The sequence below is a fragment of the Xiphias gladius genome, chromosome 14 (assembly GCF_016859285.1).
Source record: "Xiphias gladius isolate SHS-SW01 ecotype Sanya breed wild chromosome 14, ASM1685928v1, whole genome shotgun sequence".
Taxonomy (NCBI): domain Eukaryota; kingdom Metazoa; phylum Chordata; class Actinopteri; order Istiophoriformes; family Xiphiidae; genus Xiphias; species Xiphias gladius.
This window is the reverse complement of record NC_053413.1, coordinates 20,674,323-20,699,666: the sequence shown is the minus strand read 5'-3', so window position 1 is coordinate 20,699,666 and position 25,344 is coordinate 20,674,323. Positions and strand designations below refer to the sequence as shown.

General features: G+C 37.9%; 1 protein-coding gene across 4 annotated transcripts in view; it reads left to right on the top strand.

Moving 5' to 3' along the window:
- Nucleotides 1–204: 204 nt before the first annotated feature.
- Nucleotides 205–25,344, top strand: part of LOC120798643 (receptor-type tyrosine-protein phosphatase F) — a 165,169-nt gene continuing 140,029 nt past the window's right edge. For all 4 annotated transcript variants that reach the window (XM_040143076.1, XM_040143074.1, XM_040143075.1 and 1 more), the window contains exon 1: nt 205–519. The gene's annotated coding sequence lies outside the window, so the exon portion shown is untranslated. The remainder of the gene's footprint in view (nt 520–25,344) is intronic.

Here is a 25,344-nt window from a genome sequence, read left to right as displayed (position 1 = left end):
CCGTGCGGGGAGCGACGTAACAACTCCCCTACCGTCCACAGCTCCGTCTGCGGGGACTATTTAGACTTGTGCTTGCGAATCAACTTGCAAGAAAATACATCTTTCTCGCAAGGAGAGAAGCAACAGTATTTTATTTTATTTTATTTTATTTTATTTTTATTTATTTATTTATTTTTTTGTGTCGCCTTCTCGCGTGCATGCGGCGACACTGAACACTCGAGCGAGGCTGACGTTAACCCGTTAGCAGCGAGACACGGGAGCTGCCACGAATAGATCCAGTATCCACGACCCCGGTCGGCCGACCAGGATAGGACCTCGTGTTCCTCTGGCAGTGGACTCGTATCTTTTTTTTCCTCCTCTTCTGTTTTACTTCCCGGGGTTGGTTTCTGAGTCTTCTGTCTCGTGGCCGTGAATTACATGAAGTGGGTTTTTGTGCTTGCTACCAACCGAAGACGGGACTAAACGTCGTGGTTCGGAGCAGGAGAGAAATGCCAACGGCGGTGACAAAGAGGAGATTCAGTAAGTGCACCGTTATCTTTTTTTTTTTTTGAATGTCCCCCCCCCCCATTGAACTTGAGACGCAGCTTTTTCTTTTCTTTTCTTTGCGTTGCCTTTACCTCAATTTCAGAAAGTTAGCTAACTGCGTGGATTCATTAATTGTTGTTTAGAGTGCTTTACGAACTGGAAATACTTTGAAAACGCTTTTGAAAAAAAAAAAAAAAAAAAAGGTGCGACGGGAACGGTTGGATATTGTAAGTCGGCTCCGTCTGGCAGAGTCGGGCTCCGGCTAACCCCAGACAGCCACGCACACAGTTTGTTGCTGTTTTCGTTTGTGCTAACTCTGAATGTGCACCGCCGTTAACAACTTTCATTTCACTGCCGAGCGGGAGCGGGTCGCATTGAGAGCATGCTTGAAAGCATCTCGCCGATGTTATTTTTTCAGCCATTTTAACAAAACAAAAAATATATCCACAGAGTCCGAGGTGAGTGGAGAAAGAAGGGGGCGAGAGTATTCGGCTCAGTCACTTATTTCACAAGTGATTTTGCGATATAGGGGTCTGTGCAGAGTTGGCGATGAACTGAGCGCAGGCACTTTCCAGCGAGCAAATTGACGTAGCTGTAGTCTGCAGGGATGAATGCTTCAATCAAGCAGAAAATCTGTCGAGGATGGGATCTCTGCTGAAATAATAAGTAGGAGCAGTGGTGGTCTGTGGGACGTGAGCCTGTCGTCACTTGTTTTTTTTTTGTGTTTTTTTTTTGTTTTTTGTTTTTTTGTTTAAAAAAAATCTAATTGCAATGTAGTAATTTGATCCCAGAAAAATCGAAAACAACTGGCCATAAGGTGCCATGGCTCCCTCCAAACCTGGCTTTTCACTTCATGTGCATGAATGCAAGAGCATGTCAGCGAGCACCTGAGCGCCCCCGGCATGTGAAATCTTTTGCTCTTTCTTTATTTATCATTACCAGAGACCGGTATTCGAGTTCCTGGATGCCCATCAGCTGCAAAAGCTCCTGTCATGTATGTGTCATTCAGCTGCCCTCAAAAATCACTATTGCTGCAGCACAGGCTGCGGAGACAGGTTTGATGTCATGAATTTTCTCCTTGCAGCTGTGGCAAAAACATACATTTCAATAATTATCCACTAGAGAATTCACTTTTAAAACAATTTTTGTGTCAGCTTTTGCACGTGTGTCATTGAATAGCCTAAAGCCCTCTTTAGATACTGAACAGATCCAGAATGGGTTTAGGGGGTGGGGGTGTGTTTCACTGGGTGGATGTACAGACAGATTCTCAGCACTGCATCAAGCCTGCAGCCCTTGTTGGGTTTATTTAAAGAAAAGATGGGAAGCAATTTTACAGGGTGAGTGACATGCTGAAGTAGCCTCATGGCCATCCTTTATCAATACATAAGTCCGATTATAGCTGTCACAGACACAATGAAGAGAATTAACTATGAGCCAAACTGTAACAGGATGATACAGGGGGGGGGGTTAGTTTCTTGGAATTGCATCAGAGGCTTTCTGCAAATGAATCCTAGGCCCCATTGCATGTTTGGGTTTCTAACCTTCAGTTCCTGCCAGTTGAAAAGAAAGTGACATGGTGTAATTCTATTCTAGATTTTGGGTAATTTGATATTAAACTTCCCTGTAGGCTGTAGCTTCATACAGTACAAATGTACTGTACAGTACAACTGTATGAAGCCTCAGAGGGTCAACCTAATGTACGACATTATGGCTTTTACATGTAAGTTATTTCATTGACACGGGAGAATACATGCCGATTAGTGGAGACCCACTGTAATTTCTTTCGTAAAGCAGGTGACTCTTTCTGGTGCCGTTTGAATCAAGATTTGAAGCACAGTTACCTGTGGTTGGATGGATATTTTATCACTAAAATCTGTGTTGACAGGCCTGTTAGAAGCTATGCTTCTGAAGCATTAAGGTTTTCTTCAATCATATTGGCTAGATATTGTAGGGAAGCTGCAGGGTTTTCTTACTGTGTTTATTCTGGTTTTTTCTTCTTTCCTTTTGTGTCCCTTGAAAGCCATTACAGAATCAATCTTTGACTATATTATCTTTTTCTATAAAATATGTTAATATTTTATGTTAAATGTATACATGTTAATGTTTTTCAGCATGTTTTAAGCACTAGTAGGCACCAGTGTTTATTTGCTGATTATTGGCTATTAGGCCTACTTATAATCAAACCACTTCAAAACGAAGATGATTCAAGAGAATACATTTGATTTACTTGACCTAATCCCCATGACTCCTGAGGGATTACAGGGTGGCCCACAATGGATCACTACATCTTTCTTCTTTTGTTTATTTCTTTTCTCGTTCCAGATGAGTAAACAGTTCATTTGGTGTTTCTGTTGGGGGTTTTTGAAAAAGTGCCTGGGCCCATAGCTGGTGACGTCATCTGCTAAATACTAGTAAAAGCTAGGTTACATAGAAACAATAACCAAACATCAGCTAACCGACATTGTAGCCTCCTCAACTGCAATGTTTGAACTGTAGTTTCACTTAACAAATATAGAAACTGAAGTTTAATTTAAGGCCTGGATTTTTTTCACCATATAAATTATACATATATAACACATATAACTGAAGAGACTGACCTAGAGGATAATCAACATTTTGTTTGTTTCTCTACTGATTATGATTCAAAATATAGGCCTGTTATCTATACTTTTCTCTAACCTTTACTGATGTTAATAAACCTTAAAAAGAATCAGAAAACATCATGGATACAGTTGTTGATGGTTATTATTCCTTTTATGGAAAGACCTGTCAATTGACTGACACCATTAACCAACCAAAAAGATTTAATCACATTTTTTTGCTGCATATGTTCTGTTTTTTGACCTGGCTACATCCCTGACCTGTGTGAGCATTTGTATGTAGTTGTGTAGGGAATTTCCTAACAGGCCTGGTCTGGGGCTAGAAGCCAGAGCATCTGCCTCAGCTTCCTCATTTACTGGTGCCCCTGGCAGGGGCCGTACTGAATGGCACTGTTAAAGATCCCCAGCTCCTCTGTGGCCACACGCTGAAAAACACCTCGGCACAACCCTCTCCCAGCTGAAGCTTTCTCATGCTTTCCATATGGGTAAAATCTTGGTAATTTCAGGGCCTGGAGTTCTAATGAGAGGTTTTGCCCATAGTGTGTTGGTCTGTGGTGGGTGGGATCAGCGTTTCTCCAGTTTATAGGGAATTATAACTGCTCTGAGATGCCTCACTGGCCCACTGTCAGGGCGTTGGCACAGAGAAACTAGGACTCTTTTTAACCAGACAAACTGGTTCAAACTGGTTGTGATGGAACTCTTTGGCATGGGGGTTAAAGGAGCTAGCCTGTAAGCTAAAGTATACATACAAGGCTGCAAATCCAGGTCAGTTACTGTAGGTTTCAAGATTCAGACTCTGCTACAGATAAAAAATGTGCTGAATTTCTGCTTAGACATCAGGATGTTTTACTCTTTCTTCTATCGGGCCTTGAGCAAATGCTATTGTCCTGTTTAGCATCCCATCCCCACATAGAGACAGGGTGCTCTTAGTAGCACGCTTGGTGGATTTTTAACAATGCTTGTTCCTTAACGTCCGCAGCATAGAGGCAAAGAGTGATTTACTACTCTGTCTGCGAGGGTAATGTAGGAGCAATTTGACTGCTGATTGAAACCAGGTCTCCCATTTCAGAGTCCACTGGTGGCATTATAAACCATTTACACCAATGTTTTACAGAACACCCCTGCAATGGGGAAAGTGGAAACAGACACACAGCCTAAAAATGGCCTACGCTACCACGAGGCCTATTTTTATCCATTCCATGTGTGATTTGTTTTTACTTCAAAGTATGTCAGTGCTGCTGAGTGATGCAGTGAATATGAATGAAATTGAAAGGTCAAATGTTAGGTTAATCAGTTCTGTCTGTTTTTCATTTACGTGGAAGGACCTCCTAGATATAGGGGTCCTTCTGCTTTGAATTATACAGCCTTTTCTGTAAATGGTAGAGCTTTTTTCTCCAGCCATTATGTGTAAATCAGAGCTGTAGTCCCAATTCTGTGAAAATTAGCTTAGGCAAATAGTTGTGTCGAGACCTTGAAACATTTTTGTGCTTTTTCTTATCAACATTTGTTAGTAGGTAGCCATTAGATAAATGGACCAAGTAGCCTTAATTATATTTTTTACCAGCTAAGCCTCATTGCAGTGTCAGAAGTGCTGCTTAAGAGCAAGATTATCAGACTTCTTTAGAAGGAAAAAGTGTGAAGGCTGACAAGTGAAGGATGTTGGAATTTGATGGCTGAACCTTTAGGATGTCACTATTCTGGTAATGCCACTGTTAATGACTAAAACTCAACATTAGCAGGTCACAGTAAAATGCTTTTGGCAAAAATAATTGACAATGGCTTTATTGTGAAACAACTAAAGAATGTATTAAGTTACAGTAAATAGTGGCACCATTCTTTCATTTTATTAGGTTTTGAATCAGGTTGGGTTGGTAAGGATGGTTTAAGTCTGAATTTGAATATTTTCACTTTTTGTTTTTGTGAACCGATGACCATTTTAAAAGTGGTAAAGTGTAGATACCATTGTCAACATAACCACAGCTGACATTAGAAGGAATTAATGTTTGATTAATTAAATTGGATTCTTCATGCACATTCACAATGTAGAAATCATAGATAAGAAGTAGGTCAAGGTTTCAAGTCCTCAGTTTATTTCTTTCCAACAGCTCAAACATATCACTGCTCTTTTTGCTGTTGAGAGATTTTTTGATGTGAGAAATGGAACTTTGAGACAACTGTGGAATATCATACACATAATGTAAGTTAGCCGCCCATTGGCATTCATGACGAAGTCTGTAGTGAGATATATAGCAACTGTTGCCATCCCTGTGATCTCAGATGGTCCAGATGGCTTTGCGTTCTCATCACACAGGTCATCCAATTTAAACTTTTAAAAACCAAAACATAAAAGTGGGTTGTTTTTGGGTGTTGTAGTTTTTTTTAAATTATTATTATTTATCCTTGTTTACCTTTTTACTTCTCTCCAATGACATTTAAAAAGTATTAATGTGAAGCATTTCATTCTAAGTAGAATGCTAGTGGCAGATGTAAGTGCTTGTAATATCTTTTTTGTGATTTTTTTTTTTTTTCAGTCATTATTAATGATGCTTAAATAGTTAAATATAAATAAGTGTGTTTAGAAAACTGGTATTAAAATCAGCGGCATTGCTAGCTCAACCATGGGAAAAAAAATGATTGTTTTTGTCCAAACATAGTAATTATAGGTTTGTGTGTGCTTGATGAGTCAGGTGCTTACTCACTACTGACAAGTCTGCTTGTAGTGTAGGAAAAAACCGTTTTCATCAAGGTAATACAGTATTACATGTGTCGACTATCTGCAACTAAAATTAAATGAATTGTAGAGCTGAAAAAACTGGTTAATTAATTAACTGAAAGTTTCAGGCTGTTATTTGGACAGAACTGCAATTTGAAGACTTCACCCTGGGCTTTCAGAACTTGTAAGAGTTAAACAATGGCCAGTATTGGCCTCATATATTGGCAGTATTATAAAATTTGTCTGACCTTAAGTTGCATGAGAACATTAATAAATGGTATTGATAGACTGTGTAGACTGATGATAAAATGCGTTCTTGGAGTATAACGATTTAGTATCACTAAGTGCTTTGTACTTGATCTGGTACATCAGATGAATCAAACAATTGACCATGCAATTTACTCAGTATCTTTTAAACAATACAGTGGTGGGATTGTTCTGCTCAAGTGTCCTGTTTTGACACCACATGTGGTTGCCTTTGTTGTATTATGAAGTGCTGCTTTATTTTTGTGTCATCCTACTGAGAAACCACTTGAAATGGCGCAAAACTCCACTGTTTCATTTTCTGATCTTAAATATTATACTTTTCTACTTTCATAAAGCTGAGTGTTATAGAAAACTGAAAAAAGGAAATGTGAGACTCATTTCAGGCAGTTTTTGCAATGCTGAAAATATATACAATTGTGATGCCACTGTAATGCATTAAATCGAACTGTGAATTGTATGAATCATTAGAGCCCAAAAAACTTCATGTCCTCTACAGTTGTCTCTTGTGGGTTATGAAATCTTTCGTTTGAAATCCTAACATAGATTGTTTATAGTTACTCCTCCTGGGTTATGGCACAGTAGGCCATTATATCAGATCTTTGTGTATTGTTAAATTATACCAGGGAGTTGACAGGAACATGCGACATGCCTGTAAGACCTCAATACCTTTACCGTGCATTTGCCCAGTCAGGAGAAGTGCACAGATGACGCACTCTTTCATTTCAGACAACACTGGATGGGGACAAATGGAGCAATTGCTCGCCGGCTGGTGTCATTCATTTTGCTTGTCATTGTCAACCTATTCTTTTCAGGTTCTTATCTAATTAGAACACACACACACACACACACACACACACACACACACACACACACACACACACACACACACACACACACAGGTTGTACCAGAATTGATGCAGACCATTACATGAAGGTCAAACAGTCAGCCGTCTTATCAGGCTAGACTTAAATGTCACACACTCCATGCTTCAAAATGGAAGAGAAATGACAAATTCACGTAGGTTATGTAGATTAAATGTTGACTACAAAGAACAATGAGCCAGTTTTCATACTGAGTTTGGCCTGAATTCTTAATGGTTATCAACAGCAATTTATATTAGCAGCACATGCTAGCAAAAATATCCTTTGAGAGATAGAAAACTAGTTCTATTAGTCTTGCATTTACTTTATTGTTCACTATTGTTGTGAACATGCTTTAACAGCATTTTATTCATGTTTGTGGAGAAGGGATCATGACTGCGTGTTTTAGCTTGCATGCTTTCTTTCATTGGAAGGATGTCAGCACAACATAGCTTTTCCATGTGTTTTTTTTCTCTAAAAAGCTCCTTTCCTCAAGGGAATCTCTGTCCAAGCCATTACCAGTTTTGGCAAGAATACGGTTATACAAGCACATGGACAGAGATTTTGTGTGCACTTTCAGGTGCAAAAATCATACTGACTGAAAAGGAACTGAACACTCCACCAGGTGGCTTTTAGCTTATGGAAGCGGTAAAGGTAGTTCATGACTGGCAGTCAAGACAGTTATATGAGGCTGACTTTATGGTTACTGTGTCAAGATAACCTAAAAGTAATTATATGCATACAGAAGCAAAAAAAATTACTAACTGACCACGAGTTCATTGTGGCAAGCGAAGACTCTGACACAGGAACCCTCATTGCCACTAGCTGGGTGTGCTAAAGCACAACGGTGAATGGCAGAAAAGTGCATTGCTTGCACTCTGTCAGTCCCGCTGGTAGGGCAGATGGATAGGATTTTAGGGAGTGGAGGCGGGGCTTTTTGGCAGTGAGGGACAGAAATGACAGCTCTTCGTCCGTGGAGGGCTACCAAGGGCCTTGGCTCTGAGCACTTACTGTGTCCTCCTGACAGAGCCTTGATTCCATCAGAGACCATTAGTGTCGACAGCATGTCATTATGTCACACTAGAGCTCATGGACAAGCAATGAATAAGTAAGAACAGTAAATAAAGATGGCATACTTGGAAATAAACAGGATTTTGCTAATGTCAGTCTGAATATTTCTTTCCTCTTGTCTACCGCACTTTTACATATAAGCTGTAAAGATGATGCTTCATTGGCAATAATTCTCTTGCTGTCCAAATGCTGTCCTTGGCCTGTGGCCTTTGCTTAGAGCATAGACTGTCTAGAAAGCCTTCAAAGCTAATGTCCGAGACGTTTTTCAAGATGGCGTGATTTGATTAAACCCAAACATATGATGTAAGTGAAGATGAGTGACTCTAATAAAGCCAAGTAATGCAATAATTCAGGGACTGAATTAAGGGCTGAGCAATGCTAAAAAGAGTGCTGTTCTCACAGCTGGTCTTAAATGGCACAAAAAATTTAAAGACTTCAGTGTAAATAATTTAGTCTCTGGGCTCTAGCTTGTGCCTGACAAATGCTGAATTGTATGAAGAATGCTTCATATGGCCAGACTGTAAAGAAACGCATCATACAGTATATCTTTAACATCTGTGCTGTTATCAAGTATGACACAGTTTGACACTGAAAAGTTATGACAATTAACACGGACACATTTGCCACAAACATGCATGTGATTTTAATTCTCTTCTACTCTATAATATATACATGTAGAACATTTTATTAAAGTAAAATAGTAAAAAATTCCACCCAAAGGGATGTGCATGTAGACATTTTGTCATGAGATTTTGAATACTATAGTTAATACTGAATTTAAAATAATAGTGCAGTCGTTACTACGAATAATTTTTGTCCGTTTAGCCCATCAATATAACCCCTTTCATGCTTAGATTTCATAGAATGCCTTTCTCAACAAAAGATATATTAACCATACTGCAGTAATTGTTAAAAAACTTACTTAAATTAATCACATACTATTTAAAGTAAGAAAACTGCCAACAGATAAGGCTGAAATTCATAATACTTTCCATCAGGGGCATGGTTTCACTGTTCCACTCTCATATCTCTGTGCAAGTAAATGACGTTACAGAGAATAAGGAAGCGCTGGAACTTTTGAACTTGCTTTAATGGAATGTCCGTGCAGTGACCGAAATGATAAGTTGTTTCCTGTATCCTATTTATATATAAATATGGGCTGTGATAATATAAATGACCCAATATGTAGTTGCACATTACCAGCATTCATCAGACTCAGAATAAGTACGTTTCAAGGTTAAACACTGTAGTGCACAGCTGAAATCATGTCAAGTTTTCCTAACTGTAGACACAAAGTAATGGAATAACACAGCATGAGGTTATAGAGTGGCTTTAGTGGTGGAGGGAGGGAAACTCATTTGGCTTTAACTGTAATGAATGGGATTTATTGTATATTTGTTGTTTGTTAAAGACTGTTTTCCATTTCAACGAGGTCGACAGGTTATTTTCCATTGCACCACATGAATGAATGTGGTAGATCCTCCAAATAAAAAAATAAATAAATGTATATACGTGTGTGTGTGTGTGTGTGTGTGTGTGTGTGTATACGTGTGTGTGTGTGTGTGTGTGTATGTATGCAAATATGTGTGTGTGTGTGTATGTATATATAATTTAATTTTTTGCCTATTTTGATAAAAAAGCTAATGCTAAATATCATATTATTTACAGCCTGAGCTAATTTGCTATGTGTACCACTGATGCAGTTTTATTAAATAAAAATACATATACAGTGCCTGACAAAATACATATACCATTACAGAAACAAACATGAATATAAAATACACATAAAAATGAATGTGTTCATCAAATTCTAAGTGTTGACACCAGATCATGCATAATTACATCCCTGATCAGATTCAGAAACTTGGAATTAATATGATCTCAGTTTTGATCCACTGCAAGTTATGCAGAAAAGGAGTTCCATGTATTGAACCCCTGAAGGGAAAAAGATGCCTGTCGAAAGGAGGTTTTATGAAAGGACATTTCACAATTCCCTGTAGCTCAACTGAGTCAAATGCTCAACCAAGTCAGCCAGAAATGCTGAAATGTTTAACTGTGTAGCTAAACACCTTAGAAAATCCTTGTCATGTAGGACATTATAGTCTGCAGGTCTGTATTTTTAAATCTAATGATAGCAGTAAAACTTAACATATATAATTTCTTTAGACTTTGGCATTAGTGAAATATTACCAACTCCCAAACCAAAATTGTTATTACATGGTTATATAGCATCCAAATACACTATATACTGCTTTTTTGGCAAAATACTCTCACAGTCTTATAGTCAATATATATTAAATAATATAGTTTTTTTTAGAGTTGAAAATTCTAATAAGCATACATAACACCCAACATAAACAAGCATTTTTTAATAAGAATCTTTTAAAAACCTTTTAAAGACTGAGCATAACATTTTTGCTGTAACTATCTAACAGTGACATGGTTTCTAAGTTAACTAAGACTTATCTTTGGCATCTTTGTTCTACAGTTTCTTGTTAGTTATTGGCAAAAAAAATTTACTCGGATACCGATATATATTCAGTAAGAAGATACCGTCTGATGTATTGGCCTGGCCAATTTATCTTCCCTTCAACATAGTCAATCAAGTCTAACTATTACGGAACAGGCCTTATAATTTAATTTTCTGCCTGCAATAATGTTACAAACAGTATAATTATTAGACATCTGTGGCGAACAGTCATATTGGTGTGATAACAAGGAAGCATTACACCAAATGTAGATTTTTCCTTTTATTTATACTATCTCTAAAGCTTTGTCCTGTCTCTGTATAACACGAGTGAATTATATTTTTTGTCTGAAAAGTATGATATGGTAATGCCATTCATCCATCAAGTCAAGGAGATATCTCATTGTACTCACTCAGTAAAATTGCCTGATTCCCTGGCACTAATACAAAGACATATGCAGTTTAGATTTGTTATCTAGTGAACTGATGCAAAATCCTTACTTATTATAGATGCAAGTTATCTTAGCTTTGAAATAAAGTACTTACCCTTTATGTATTTGGCAATATTGTATTCCTACCTAGCTGAGTAACAGTAGTTTACTATAGAAGTGGCACTGCCAGAACCAGAACCTGGTTATTGTCAGCACTTTGTAACTTGATGTTTGGAACTCCTTGGTCATAGTTCAAACATTTTCCTTCATTGCCACCCTTTGTTTCTACCTATCAGGAAGAGTCAAGAGGACCCTATGGACACAGCAAGGTGAGATCCATGCTCTTGCTCCTCTAAAAGGGCAATGATTCATGAGGCTGGTTCTCCTGTCCCTGGGGCTGGGAGGAATAGCTGGCATTATCTTCTTCAAATGGGTTTAAAAATGCTCTCGGCCAGGTTGACCAAGGCACTGATTTATAACTCAAGATGCACTGAACAGCTAGGCTCTCTTTTCCAGCATAGGTGTGAGCCCCCACCACCGCCACATGCCTGAACACGCACACAAACTCACATGTATACACACACTTCCCCACTTCACTGCTCACAATCTGTGTATCATCAGTTTAAGTTTACTCTGGCCATTTATTTAGAAGAAAAAGAAAGAGAACTAAATTTATGACACCAGAGTTGCAGAATGAAAGAAGTAGCCTATTGTTCTTAATATGTCAAGCACAAGGATAAGCAGTTTTTCCACCTTTATCTTTCGTTGTCAAGGCTTATATATAGATATGAACCTTATCCTTTACTTGAAGTAGGAACCATTGTCAGAAAAATAGGAATTGCCTCCTGAAAATTGTTCCTTTTAATCTTGAATCTAAGAGAAAACTCTCCTCTCTGAAGTAGTGTGAAATAGTGTGGTTAAGCCCTTCTGGATACTTAAATCTCAAGAAAGAGTGCTGATTGCTTTGTATGTGTCTTCGTCACTAATTAGCTTTATATCCATTTCTGTGTTTTGGGGCCTCCCAGCAGTTCTGAATTTCTACTTTAAGCCAGGTAATATGGCCGACAATGTGTGAGATAATTAATTGACAGAGTAAACTAAAAATGTTTGAAAAAGCTTGAGTCACTTGAAATGGTGCAGATTTATTTAAAGCCTTCAATTGTCACAAAGCAATTAACATGGCAAACAATTTAACTGAGCCCCTCAGAAGGGAAAATAATTTTCTAGTTCTTTTTAAGTCAGACAAACTCCTGTCTGATTCCCACGCTGATTCCTGCGTATTACACATAGATGGTCTTATGCTTTACATGCAAGCATTCGTCAGTCTCATTATTAAGTCAACAAGAATTACTAATGGACAGATTATAGTCATGACTGAATTACCTGTATGTTTTCACATCAAGCATGTTCTTTCCTGTTATTGTGTTTAGCTTGTTCTCATCAGAATTGCAGGGTCTGGCAGAACTGGGGGCGGGATAGTCAGACTGCAAACAAGGGTTGCACAAACCGGTTTTGACTTACTTTGTGAAGCGTTTAAAATGCAAACTGACAGAATGTTTTAGCCAACATCACCTGCTTCTAGTGTTGCAGTCCACCCCTTTAGAAAATTCCCAGTTCTGTCTCACCATTGTTATGTAAGATCTACATAAAGGCAGAGAGGGAACTCACATCTTGTCTCTCCAAGGAGTCGCTGGAACTCTCTAGGGGATCAGCAGCAATTGCTTTGGGTTTTAATGAGTGACATCTAAGTCTGTATGTCTCATAGGTCTCCACATGGTGTCTTACCATGCTATCATCCATCTTCTAAACCTCCTGCGCCTTCATCAGAAAATCACCTTTTCAAAGCTGGAAGTTAATGTTTCTAAATGGTGTACTTAAAAGTGGATTATTTAAAGGCTATGTGTCAGACAGATCTTTATCTGGTGGCTTGGCAGCGTGGCTTGGACTCACTTGGTTCCCCGTCTCTTTATCTTGATTAGCTTGTTTTTCTCCTCTTTCCTTGCTTTGCTGTGTAGTCTTCTGTGCTAACTCACCTCATGTGATTTGGGCCAAGTTAGAGAAATCCCAGGGAATGGTTAATCCTTTTCGGTCTTGTATGGAAGTGAACGGAATAGAGTAACAACTAGACATATGTTTAGTGCACAAAATAGAGAATAGGATGGTCTTTTCCATTTTGTATCAACAGTGTGATCAGCCATATTTTAAATCTTCGTATACATGTTTTTGCAGAGGATTCCTTAAACCTTTTCTTTAAAACATGTCTGCTGGGCATGTTGGGTGTTTTTTCTCATGTGGTTAATGGGTGGTAAAGTGAGGGTGGGGCGTGAATTGAAAAAATCTTGCTCAATGGAAACTAGACAGAAGTAGAATAATTTTTCTGTCCTATTTACATTTATTTAATATTGTCACATTTTCATTTAACTGCTCAGGCTATCTTCCATTTGACTCAAATAAGGCTTTTGATCACTTTTAACATTTTGATCTTACTGTGGCTTGGCAAAAACATTGTTGATAACTTCACCCTTGGGTACAGTGCTTTGGAGATAAGGCAAAGCATGGGAATATTTGGCAGAAAAAGTGCATCTATTCAGAAATATTCAGGAATTAAAATTTTGCAAGAATATCACATCAAAGTTAAATAACGGCAAATTAATCCCCGTGCAACATTTTGTTTTCAGTGAACATTTTCAAATTAGATGTAGAGGTGCATTGATAGTGGTATTCACAATTGCTTCTCATATATGAAACTGTTAAGTGACAGAGGGAAAACTCAAGACTTGCCGACCCATACAAAGCTTACAAGATGGGGTTTTAAGTATAAAGCAAGAGACCTGCTGAGAGCCTGACCGAAGGCAAATAAAGAAAGATGTTTAAGTTTTTGTTGTCTCTCGCTCTTGGAGGTTGAAAAAGATCATCAATCTTTGATTTAAAAACAGCCCAATGTAATACTTCAACATCCTTTACAACTCTTTTCAGGCATTTTATAATTGTCTTATCAATGTGTAGTGACTGACATGACATTATGCTTTGTTTTATATTCAGCTCTTTGTTCTAAATACTGATAAAAAAAAATAAGGCAAAACAAAATACAATTGTTTAATAACAAGACATACACTAATGTGCAGCTGTGTTGCCAAAAAAAAAGTATTTCTCACTTTTGCTAGCTACAAGTCTTATCTATCTTTAATACCTGCACAAAGCTGAGGCACATTGATCTGATCTGGAAGTAATATACAGGCATACTTTATCTGCCAAAGGAAGCAACAAAACCAAACAAATAAACATCAAAGTAAAGTCCAGCTAGCTGGGAAATAAGATTACTTTAATTGAAAAATTAATTGGAGTTCTAATTGACTCTTTCTGAGGTAAACCTTTGGATGATATCTGAGAGAAAGTAAGGAACACGGTAAGACACTAAACAGTCACACTAAAAGTTACATTGGTATTTAGGGGACTTTTTAATAGGATTTTTTTCTTTTCTTAGTGTCTGGTTACAGGTGTGTTGGTTTGCAATAGGTAAAACCAAATGAATAAAAACTTTAATGCTGCTATTTTCATCAAGAAAAATTGTAAAGGTCCTTTATACATCAGCAGAAAAGTAGTCCATGAGTAAGGTTGGCAGTTTTGATGGCAGAAGCTATTAGGCTATGCTCAGACCTAGTACCTTTCCACTAGTCCTTGAATCGATTCCCATATATAGTATCTCCTATATAATACAGCTCTTCAGTGCACACATAACTTAAAGTGGGTATAATTTCACTAAAGCATTTTAAATATCTTTGACTACTGCATAGCTGATTAATACTTTGCACTGATAGTTTTATATTATGTTTTGTTAAGCATATGGTTTTGTAAAAATTTTGATTAACGAGGAGTGTTAGTCTAACTACTGTGGCAGTTTTGGACAGGATTTTATCTTTGTGCATTGGGTAATGGTCACTATAATTTAATGGAGAGCATTTGGACATTCTTGATAGCTAGTGTGCTAGAAACAAACAAAGGATTGGCAATGCGTAGTGTTTTATATAGCTGATATTGATCCATCGAAAAATGGCTGGATTGGCCCTGATGCCAGCTCAGGACAGTCATCTAACCACACAGGAAATTCTGATTGCATCAGAACTCGGCTGGAGTGGTCTGAACCTAAACCCACATATGATTTTATCACCCAAGGGAAATTTTAAGTCAAGAATGGGAACAAGGTCGTAGACGCAGGGACGTTTCATACATTGGGGTTAGGTGAATTAAAGGGGTTTTGGTTGAGAATCAACAATCTGGAGTCCTCCAAAATGCAAACAAACAAAAAAATAGATTTATAAGATAAGCAAAAATAAGTTGTGGGCATCTGCATATTAATTGCTGACTTGTCCCATTATTCAGAGGCTCATTTACATTTTAACCAGCATACTGTATGGTCAAGGACTGTGTATACTTCCACCCCTGAGCCTCTGGAGCATTCCAATGAGTTTAGTCTTTGAAGGAAGAGATGAGCCTATTGATTAGAGACAGCCTGACCTGTGGTGGTAGCAAATGAGCAGTCACTTAGTTCTAATGCTTCAAAGAGAACCACGTCAGTGACTGACCTTGTGAAAACTAAATTAATACAACAGAAGTGTTATGGCTTATTTTGTATTCGTCACTTAATATGTATTAATAACTTAATTGGGTTTGTCAGATCAATGTATTTATTTTACCAGTGAAGTTTTAATGAAAGGCAGGCCTTTCAACTTCTGATTTGTGTCTTGCCAATTATCTGGCTCCCTCAGGCTTTCATCTGCAGGAATCTTTGTCGCAGATGTTAAGTGCAAGTAAATGTTTGTCAATAATATGTCAGTCTGTTTGGGTTGATAAATATAAGGCATGTGTTGCTCTGACATGTGTTGCTGTGTGACAACCTAAATAACAGCAACAAGTGCAGAGAAGAACTGATATGTTAGAGATAGGTTGGACATCCATATGTTTTTTGTAACGGAGCACAAGAACAATAAATTATCCACCGATAAACTGGAAAATGTAATTACCAGCCTATTATTTTTCCAGTAATAGGATTTCAACAGGTAATTACAAACAATATTAGATTATATTGGATTGTTCAGTATGATATTTTGTTTTTTCTAGATATGTTGAGCAATTTCTGTGACTTGAGAAATTTTTTATTGTATTTTTCATAGGGATGAGCAGAAGTGAATATGGTACTTAACATTTTGGATGAGTGCATCCCTCTATGGTTTTGCTGAGCACCCTAGGCTACAGAATGATGAATTCATTGTTGCTTCTTCTTCACTGTTGCATCATTTATAATGATGTTCAAAGATCACACTGGTATTTTTGCATGTTTAAACCCATTCAAATATGTGTTCATGCTGTGCGATTTTTCACTTTGATTCAGCAGTCTGTGTGGGGGCTGAGAATTGGTATGGCATGTGGTGCATTCATACACTCTTGAGAAACTCCAACACCTGACACTTTCAGAAAACTTTTGATGCTGCTGAAAGCAACCAAATTCACATCATCAAGTGAAGCAGTTGATATTGGTTAGCCTACTGCATGTCTTTGTGCTTTTGTGCTTTCTAGGCGTTAGCTCTCTGTTAAATGCAGTTAAAGGATGAAAGACAAATATTAAGAGGACAGTCACAAAAAAACATTTTTTCTTATGGTAATTTTTTATGTCAGTCTGAGTTGAGTATGTTATACAACAATCCATCTTTACAAACTTACAGTCTCATTACTCATGAAGTGTGGATTATGGCTTCAGGTAGTGTCAAAATGCAAATAGTTGATTTGTATCAGCAAGGTTTGACTTTCAGAAGCCTCAACCCACAGCGTTTAGTTCTCAATTATACTGTGTTTTCTGTGCAAAATCAAAGTAGTAAAATTGGATATAGACTTAAATTTTTCAGCAATACACCACTTATAATGTATATTCCTACATTCATAAAGTAAAGTCATCAATAAGCTGTTTACCAAATGAGACTATACAGTATAATGTTTCTATCAATGTGAGGTGTAATTCATAAATCATAATACCCAGCTTTTTGTCTAGTGTAGGCTGCAATTAATCTGAATATATCCAAATATGAACTGAAGACAAATCGTCTGAAGCCTGTTGAGTACCAGACAAATTGCCCATATGCAAATTAGAGAGGAAACGCTGTGAAATTAAACAGTTCCTCGTCTGTGTGATACATTTCAAGGTTATCTCCATCATTAAACGACAGGAGAGACTGACACTTCAGGGTTCATGCTGGATATTAAAGAGCACTGCGGCAGCCACAGACCAGAGCTCAGTAGGTGTCTGTCCTGAGGCTCTTCTCCCCTCTGGTGCACTGCTCTAATGTGAGCATGTGCTTCTTCACATCAGCAAGAGCAACACTGCAGCTGCCATTTGACTGAGCTGTTTAACGGACCAACACAATGTTTGTGTGTGATGCTGACACAGGAGGAGTAGTGAACAAGACCCGAATCCTGTAGCAAATGTCAATAAACAGCCAGGAAAGTTGAGTATTATATTGCTCCTGTCAATCTAGAAAGTCGGAAAAAGTCAATAGCAGTTTTGCCTAAGGACAGCTCCAAATAATGCAGTAAATTTTGGCTGATGTGTATGTTATTAATCTTCATAATAGGGATTAGACCCACCAGCAGGGTGTGACAGTAAGAATTGTCTGTAGCTCGGGGCCAGTTTCTCTTAGTTTTTGGTCTTAATATTTGTCCCGTCATCTAATTCTGTTATGTTTGCCTCTCTGCTCTTCCATGATCCCACTCACTTGTCTTGTCCTATTTATAAACAGTGAGATTGCACACTAGATTAATCTGTGATCTATTGTCTTAAAAATGTAATTTGACTATGAATCAGCTGAAATGTATTAAGTTTTTTAAGTGCATGAGTGCCTTATGTACTCATGAAAATAATTTATGTCTCACAAATTCCATAACATCTTGATTTTGCTCACGCAGGAACAACACTAAATTTTATACACAAAATAATATTTGTGGTTTGTGTTTTTGGATGATAGTGTAAGCTTATTTTTTTAGCTGAAATAAGTCTATTACCAAATTAAATGGTTTTAGCATAATATATGCTGTGCCGTATTACCTACCTAAGTCAAAAGAGAGACATGACTTGGCCCCTTATCGTAACTACTGCAAATCTTCTCATGTCCCTCACCTCAGATTTCTTCTAGCTAGCAACATACACCGATCAGCCACAACAGTAAAACCACCTCACTAATATTATCCTCATGTAGGGGTGTACTTGGTCTGCAACAATGTTTAAAAGGATGTTGCGTGTCAAAGTAACTTCCAAATGAATGCCAGGACCCAAGGTTTCCTAGCAGAACATTGGCCAGAGCATCACACTGCCTCCACCAGTTTGCCTTTTTCCCATAGTGCATCCTGCTGCCATCTCTTCCCAAGGTAAAAGAAAACGTGATCCATCAGACCAGGCCACCGTCTTTCATTGCTCCATGTTCCAGTTCTGACAATCATCCGCCAATTGTAGGCGCTTTTGGCGGTGGACAGGGTTCAGCATGGGCACTCTGACCTGTGGATACGCAACCCCATATGCAGCAAGCTGCAATGCACTGTGTGTTCTGACAGTTTTCTGTCATAGCGAGTATTAAGGTTTTCAGCAATTTGTGCTGCAGTAGCTCTTCTATGGGATTGGACCACAAGGGCCAGCCTTTGCTCCCCACATGCATCAATAAGCCATGGATACCCGTGACCCTATAGCTGGTTCACCAGTTGTCCTTCATCGGACCACCATTGGTAGTTTCTAGCTACTGCATACTGGAAACGCCCCACAAGACCTCCCTTTTTGAAGATTCTCTGACCCAGTCATCTAGCCATCATGGTTTAGCCTTTATCAGAGTCGCTCAGATCCTTACGCTTGCCAATTTCATCTGCTTCCAACACATCAACTTCAAGAGCTGACTGTTCACTTGCCACCTAATATATCCCACCCCATTGTAACGAGATAATCAATGTTATTCCCTTCACCTGTCAGTGGTTTTGACGTTGTCGCTCATTGGTGTAAGTTCAAAGAGACAGGTAGCTTGTGTTCGAACTACCCATAGATACTCAAAGGTTGTATCAGGTGCTGTTTGGATAATTATTTGTATAGTTTAGGGGTGCAATAAGAAGCTATCCATTTATAAAGAAAAAAAATGTCTATGATTTCAGGGAAGGGATAGGAAGAGAAAAACATGAAAGATGAACATTCAAAAAGTTAGGGACTTATTACAGGGGCTCTATATTGAAATCTATATAAAATTTTTAAATTAAAAAAAAAAAGGGCTGCTGCAGATGCAGATGTCGGTTCTAACCCTGTGCGTTTCTTACATATTTGAAAATTAAGTGACGCTAGCAATGATTGATCTTATCTGTCCATGGTCACCCTCAATAATAACAATTTCCATCTTCCTTTTGGTGTCAATTATGCATAGTTGTTACTGACTACATTTTAATCATAGTTCTGTTGTGGGTTCTGCAATCAAAACTTTCTTACACCAACCTACTTTAAAGTAAGATATATAGCTACAGAAGCTTAATTATTCCTTAAGTTTAATAAATAATTACTTTTCTAAATGGTAGAATATGCAATTCCATGTACTAAATGAGCACTGCTGATTTGTTGCATGATCAAAAAGGTTCACATGCTTATTTTGTCACTGAAATGAGAGAGGCACAAACTCAATAGCTTGCGTGAAAAGAAATTTATAATGTTTTTCATTTTGTGGATGAAACGCATGCAAGCTGCTTTGGACTTTGTGCCCCTTATCTAGTGATGCATTAAAGGAAGACACAATGAATGTTTAACATGTTATAAATAGGGTTGAGTCTGTACCCTTGGCCTTCTGGTGTTTATTTTCATGAAGAGTTTGAGTTTATATTATGTTTAACTTTACCTTTCACAAAGGGGTAAAAGTATAAGTATATTATTACTTGTAGGAACAGACTGATTGCAAGAGAATTAGGAGCCGGGTGTGCATGTAAGAAACAAAAGAGTTGTAATGAATTCATGAGCTGGTTTAATTTGGTATGTGTTTTCAGATGAGACTACAATTTAAATATTTGAAATAAATATGAATTATTATTTAAATATTAAATATTTAAACATTTAACTTTGACAGACAAAGAAATAGTGTGTGTTTGTTTCATTGTGTAACCAAGAGTGAGGTTGAACACCTTACTTTTACTCTTGGATGAATACCATACCATGTGTAGGCGTTTAATGTGTGCAGCAGATGTATATGGGTGACTTTTTAGGAAAATTACTACAAACACAGACTAAATGGCCATACTGTAACAAGAGCCAGCAGTACCTAGGCTGTAGTTCGGCATTGAAGGTTTATAACACCCCCACATCGGGTCCCGTTACTGTACTGGAAAAACGGATGTGGAGACTGACTAGCCTCATGAATAGCTATTCTCTTTGATTTTCAATGTTAGTGCTGATTACATTTACAGAAAGGCTCCTTTTTATTAGGTAAGAGGGCTTCCTCATGAATACAAAATGTGCAGCAAGGGCCAATTAATATTATGGAGTTGTTAAAAATAATACATTTTAAATTATTCAGAGTCAGTTAAAGGAACACTAAGGGATTTTCCCAAGGATTTTCACTTAAGGCTCTGCCTTGCCCTGTAAAACTGCCAAAGTAACACAGCATACTAATTAATGGAAAGATTAATCTGGTTATTCAAAAATGATTAATTCAGTTTGTTGCCTGTCCGACCCAAAACAAAAAACTAAAGCTTAAATTTAAAGTCCTTTGTCCATCCTAAGAGCTTTCCATCTTATAACTGTCACACAAATGTTTTTCCTAGTTTTATGTTTTTGCTACTCTCAAATTTATTTTCTTTCATTTCTTGTGTTCCTTTTAGGCCTAGCATTCTCACGCTCGCCTATTCTGTCAACCAGTTAGATGTAATTATCTTTCCTAGCTGACCCGATAGCCAGCTAACACACTGAAAACACACCATTTAATCCCCCACTTGACATTCAGAAAAGTTTTTGTACTTTTTTTTTTTTTTTTTTTTAACTTTTAAAGCTTTTTTTTTTGTCTGCTGTTGCTGTATTTTGCACTCATTTCAAGTTATTTCTGCATTGCTATGAGGAAATTAGAATGTTTTGCAGCATTAAACACAAGAAAATGAATGTTATCCGCTGGGGACAAATAAAACTGAAACTCATGACGCATCCTAATGGGCTTCTTAAGGTTTAATAGTGAAAATACCTTCTTAGTAAGTACGCAGTTTGGCAACGAAAATGACAAGATACACACTTTAAACACAGAGTAAGGTTAAAGGGCTATTTTTAAAGTGCCGAATGACATCAGAGAATTTTTTTATGGTATGTTCGTCTCAATATGGGATGCCTCATGAACCGCCCCAAGATTTGTCCCATCAATCTACTATGAGAGAGTGGGCTTCTTCAAAGGCTGTCTGCCATTTGTTCATTCTGGCCCTGTTGGGAATGGTGATTGGATCCTAGTCAACCAGCATTGATGGATTGGCCCTCGACCAGAATGATTGAGTGGCGCTGCTGTCTATGCACGTGTATATAGCTTTGTGTGTGGTGGTGCTTGGTTGTGCGTGCTTACCCTGTATTCATGCTGCTTTCGCTGAACAACGGCACATCTGTTTCACTCCATCTCCTCTCTCATTTGAATTTTGAGTTCTCTCAATCATTGCCAGTAGTGCTGTGTTCTGTTCCTGGCTTCTGGGCTGCAGAGCCGGATGGTATTCCTGTGAACAAGTATTCTTGACTTAGCCATAAAATTATTATCAAGACACAGCTGAATGTAATCCCAGTGGAAATGAGCATTCACGCTTACATTATTAGAGCATGTGTAGTATAAGATGAGGTAGCATACGAGATGTGAAATAGGAGGCAAACTTTGTTTCACATTTATGAAACAAAGAATGATTTCAGTGCAAATGTTTGTATGCAGAGATAATCAGAATTTATCTAAACTAAATCCATGCATGTTTGCAACATGTTTATGAAAGACAAACATTCAAATAGGCTGATCTCAAGGCATGTCACTCATACTTGTGTGTACCATGTTGTATTAGTCTATTCCTTTTTTTAATGACTTAGTAATTTCGTGGTCCCTGGTTATTGAGAAGACTGCCATGCACTATTACACCAGTTTAATGGTGTGTAACTATTCCTCTTAACAGAGCCATCAATCACATGTGTTACTATGGTAACAGAATTAGTCATTATGCAGATGTTTTAATCAAATGTATGTCACACCTAGTGAGGTAGCACAAGTACCTCATACAACTTCCTGCACTTGAGGAAGTCAGCCTTTATGAGCATCTATGGATGCTATTTTAACTCCATGCTTGAGCCTCGTTTTATGAAAATTTGCATGGCCTGCAGAGCAATCAGCAGAAATTCAATCATCTGTTTTTGTGTAGAAGGGCCCAAGTTATTACAATCAGAGCTGCCTAAACTCTTGAATCCTTCTTTTCGCTCCACTCAGGTTGTTTGATAGTTTTGTACTTACATTTTTCCACTTAAACCCAAGTTGCCTGTTTTGGCCTTGAAGCTGCAGAACATGCTAATGCAAGACATCGTGTATCTGTCCTTTGGGCAGGCTAATGGGTTTTGCAGATGAGCTGTGGGTGCCCACGTTTAAGTACTGTGTAGTATTGACCCCTCTGGTGAAAACAGACATGACAAAGGTCTGCTTGAGTGTTTCTGCTTTAAAAGAGGTTGTTCAAGATGTTTTAATTCAGAGTTGTAGCCTCCAGCTTGACGAGGTAAGAGTGTAAGTCTAACAGGCTGTTTACAGCTACTACCCCACTTCTCCACCTTGTTAAAAAGAGAGCCTCTGTGAAATGTTATTGTAATTCCACCATCCAGTATGGTCATGGGAAGTTTGTGTTCAGAGGAGTTCTTGAGCAATTTTATCCCTTTTCAATAACTAATCAACTTACATTGTGCTCCACCATGGCACGAGTCTTTCATTCACACAGCAGTGGTATTGTAACCAGTCTTTCCGATAAATATCCTAAAGGGTTACCTCCAATTTTCCAAATAAACATAAATTTAAGCAACTATTTAGATTTTCAAGTAAAGAAAAATAAATGACTTTAGAACTGTAATTGAAGATTTTTGTCAATCAGTGAATGCATTGTTTAGTTTATAAAATGTTAGAAGTAATGATAAATGCTGGTTGCAAGTTACCTATGCCCAATCAAATCTCACCAAACAAAACAAAACAAACAAACTAAATGTAGAACAACACTTCCACCAAAAACCAAGTAACAGTATATGTATCTGTCCCAAACCATTTGGTACAGGATGTTTGGTTTAATGTGCAATGTTTTTTTAAATTATTTTTTTAAATTTAATTTATTTTCATTTTTTAAATTTTGACATGCACAAACCAATTATAAGCACTGTCAAATTAGTCTAACACATTCTTATTATGTCTACATCTTGTGGAACATAAATTTAAAAGTTAAAGATCCACCCGGAAAACTTTGGCAGTGGGACAGATATCCTATATCTAAACCATGCTACTTGCTAATTGCTAGTTGGGTCAAACTCTAGATGTATCATAGCTTATAAAGTGAACGTCATTGGTGTGATGAATGCCAAAGAGAAACCAGAGCTGGAAGAGCCTCCAGTATCACTTTAAGCGTTATAGTTTCCTGGTAAGTTACAGCAACATTGGACAAAGAAAGATGGACTGAAACTGTGCATCAACATTGTTCAAAGGAGGTTGTATACATGACAGAAAATACTAAGAATCAAAATGCTAAACCATTTGTGACGGCCCAAAAAGTATCTATACCAGGGTTTGAGCAATGCTATAATGTTCCTTCACATTGTACTGTTGTGCCTGCACTATACAGTATAAACAAGTACAAACTGTTCAGGAATTATCCACTGCCCTGGAATTGGTTCTCCCAAGAGATTGATGCACAATGCATCCAGGGCTACATAACTATGTAAAACATTAAATTAAAGTGAGTCTTGCCAGAGTATAGCATAAACAGTTGAATCCTAAATTGCATTCCTGGATGTATTTTAAGTTACCTATAAATATTCTACACTTGTCATAATTTTTGACCAATTTTATGGCCGATGAGCCATCATTTAATCAATATTTTTTTCAAAATAAATAAGGAAAATATTTTAGATTTTATGATTCTTTTGTTTTCACTGCAGTAAAAAACGGTATTGAACCGTGACCCCAAAACTGCTGTATGAACCGTGAAGTTTGTGTAGCGTTATACCCCCTACAACAGAGGCATTCAGTTTACATTGGTTAAAGTTAATAAAGTAGCAAGCCCTTAAATTAAACAAACACTAGCCCCATGTGACTTTTAGTTGATAAAATAGAGATCACTTGATTTTTTTTTATTTTTTTTTTGTCCATTGACTAAGGGTCAATCAATTTATCATTGTAGCCCTAGATTAAGGGTTGTCTGCCTAAGTGGCTGGTTGGGGAGAGAGCTTATTTGCTCTGTGTCACATAGATTTCCCACCCTTCATGAACCTCAGACTAACTATTGGACCATGTATATGTATTATACTTATCTATTATGTGCCATGCTTTGGGTAATCTGGCTCCCTTGGAATGAGTTCTTTGGCTATGGCATTGTGACAGTTTTGGCTATGTCCCACTTACCTCCCACCCCCCCACCCCTTGACCTCTTCATTAGATAAACAGGGCAGCCTATTCTCTGGCCTTCACTTGTGATGGACAGCATCGTGCCGTTTCCGATACCCACCGTGAGAAATGTGGAGACAAAAGCCTCCCTCTCCTTCCCTTTCTCACAGTTTCCTTCCTTTTCTTGCTCCCTTGCTTATGTGTCTCAAAAAACTAAGCATTGTATGATATCATATGTCTTTGAATGGAATCGCAGATATAAGAGAGGGTGGGACACAGCAGATGCAGATTTTCCCCACTTGCCGTGTTGTTTTTCAGGAGGAAGTAAAATTGATTGGTCACACTTCGCACAAGGACGGTGGTAATATGTCCTCCTATGGCAACAATGCAGTACTGGATGCCATTATTCTCTGACATATCTTCATGCATTCCTATGTGGATTTAGACACATTAAGAGATTTATTTGGCATGCTAAGTCAATACACCAATGACAGCTCCTCAGCTGATGTTCTCACCACATCCTTTACACTTCTTTGCTGCATGACTCCCCTTCAATTTTGTTTTAAGTATTACTGAAAGTAAAACTGCTAACTGAGAGGATGACTAATTCTAAGGCTGGGAAAGAACTTGAAAAGAACAAGCTGTATGTTGCATCATCCACCATGTTGGGAAGGCAGATGGTTATACTTTTTTAGAATGACTGCACTTAAAGATGTAGTGAGAAGCTGTCCGTAACAGCGAAGGATGGTTACAGACTGGGAGCAGAGGGTGTTGGGTT